This window comes from Octodon degus, unplaced genomic scaffold (genome assembly GCF_000260255.1).
Source record: "Octodon degus isolate 3935 unplaced genomic scaffold, OctDeg1.0 scaffold00125, whole genome shotgun sequence".
In the NCBI taxonomy this organism is placed as follows: domain Eukaryota; kingdom Metazoa; phylum Chordata; class Mammalia; order Rodentia; family Octodontidae; genus Octodon; species Octodon degus.
Genome location: NW_004524701.1, coordinates 7,013,035 through 7,015,344, shown reverse-complemented (window position 1 = coordinate 7,015,344; position 2,310 = coordinate 7,013,035). Strand labels below are relative to the sequence as shown.

The 2,310-nt window shown below is 37.4% G+C and overlaps 1 protein-coding gene and 1 pseudogene across 1 annotated transcript in view; one reads left to right on the top strand and one right to left on the bottom strand.

Moving 5' to 3' along the window:
• Window positions 1-2,310, top strand: part of Stpg2 (sperm tail PG-rich repeat containing 2) — an 809,484-nt gene that overhangs the window by 124,349 nt on the left and 682,825 nt on the right. The window lies entirely within an intron of this gene.
• LOC105743424 lies at window positions 703-2,306 on the bottom strand (annotated as a pseudogene).

Sequence of the window (2,310 nt, the reverse complement as noted above, 5' to 3'; positions counted from 1 at the left end):
AGCATTTAACCACTAGGAAGAATGTATGCAATGTGTTAATTATTGAAACTGTCCTACTGATTTGGTTTGAAACCATCTCATTGCTATTTGTTTCTCAATAAAATTATGGAAAAAAACATTATGCCATATACAGTATTAGGCCAAAATCTTAAATAAGGATCATATTTATAGTTTTTGGAGAAGATATTTTAACCTTAAAATTATATATCTATGTATATACCTAATGTATGTTACATATTAAATTATCACTTCATGTAAGTTAAATATACATAGTAAACCTTCAGCCCAAACATTCTTTGAAAGGCTTAGACATTAATTGCTAGACATAGTACTAAGTTTATGAAACTTAAAAACTCTAATAAAGTAAATAATGTCTTCTGTAATATCATGAAAAGAGGAAGATTTTTTACTCATTGTATTTTGCAGATACAAAAGTGCTTAGCATGACAAAATTAACAAAATATAAACATTTTAAAGATTATTTGGTTCTAGCAATATTAACTATTCTGTACTTCTGGAGAATTTAACATTTTTATTTTAAATTTATATAAATTCTAATCTTGACACGTTAAAAAGTGCACACAAAAAATAGTTCAAACTATAATCTTATTTTTCATCCTGGTTGGCTCATTACAAGTCAGTGAAAGGATGTTTACACACTCAGATCTATTAAAATACAATATTTGAATAGATCCCTTCATTTCATCGATTGTTTGCTCTACTGGAATCTAAAACAGGCTGCCGTCAGACTGGACAAGTGCAATTCTCTGACAGCCTTTGGTCAATACAGTGAATGTGAAATTCGTGCATGCAGGGTAACTGCCTGAGCTTGTTTCCAGTTATATAGTCACTGTTACAAACACTACAAATTTTACTTAGCTCATTGTCAATGCTGCTATGCTCATTGTTCCAGGTGGAAAAATTGTCAATCTGCTCTTTATTTAAACCATGTATTTGATCATTGTCACTTTGGTTTAATAAAAAGAAGTGAGCAAGTTGAAGAATAGGTAGTGTTCCGGTTCTACAAAACTGTTTGAATTTCGCAACTGCCTGTGACTTCTATTGTCACCGCTTCTGTTCTGAGGCTGGGTGGACTCATTTTCATCTGGCATTTCAGTGCTATCTCTTTGGGCTCACCTGTGTTGGATGGAACTTTCATTTTGCTGGCTACTGTCATCAGCTGTACTTAAACTATTCAATTCTGGCAAATGCTGACCATTTCTCTGAATCTCTGACTCTGATTCTGCCTCCGTTAGAGAACTCAGCTCTCCAAACCCAGTCACAATCTGCCTAAAAATTGATCGAAGAGTCACTGAGGATGGCTCAACAACCTCATTCTCAGAAATCCTAGGAAGAGGCACCATTATGGTACTGACATAGTTTTGAATGCCTGACCGCTCTAAACGAGAATTAGTTCTGCGAAATCCCCCACTATCGCTTTCAACAGTGACTGTGTTTTCTGCCAGCCCTGCTCTAGATTGAGTCCTATTTGCAATTCTATCCCTATCTCTATTTTCTCCAGGATGAATCCTTCTCACTTGAAGGTCCAGTGTAATTGTTGGATGCCGTCGAACAGCAGGTGAGGATCTGTTGAACTCTTCCCCTTCTTCTACTGTTATTCTTGACACAAGTTTTGAATTATAGAACTGGGAATATGTAGTGCCTCTGTGTTCTCTATCTGGATCTAAAAAGACCTGAGTTATACCTCTTCTCCTCACAGACGTCCTACCAGTTTGCCATGAAGGTCTGCTTTCTATTTGGGAATTATAAACAGTACCACTCTGTCTCTGAATTGGTGAGCAGCTTTGGCTACTGAAAGTAGACTGCAATCTTATTGGCTCTAATCTTTGGTTTGTATTCCTCATGGTAACATTAGTTCTAGCCCCATTTTCCCAAATATGTGCTGCTCCAAATCGTTGTCTCTCCCTTTACCTGAGTTCACTACCACCTGATTGACTACTAAAGTTACTGTGTGAAGCGCTACTTCTGGGAGGACCAACCGTTCTCCCAGTTCTACTCTTTAACCTTCCCAGTGGAGAGTGCAATCCGTCCACTGAATTCTGCCTCCTCAACCCAAGCCTAGTCCTTGGAGTGTTGGAATTACCACCACTGAACTTCACTGAGGTTTGGCTTCTTGTTGTTCTCGCCACAAGACGAGTTGATCTTTGTTGCCTAACTCTCATATGATCTCTGATAATATCTGGATGTGAAGTGCCCATCTCATCTTCCCCACAACTTTCAAATCCTCTATTCTCATGATTTATGTGGATTTCCAGACTAAACTGAAATTCTCCACTGGTTGGGTTTGTT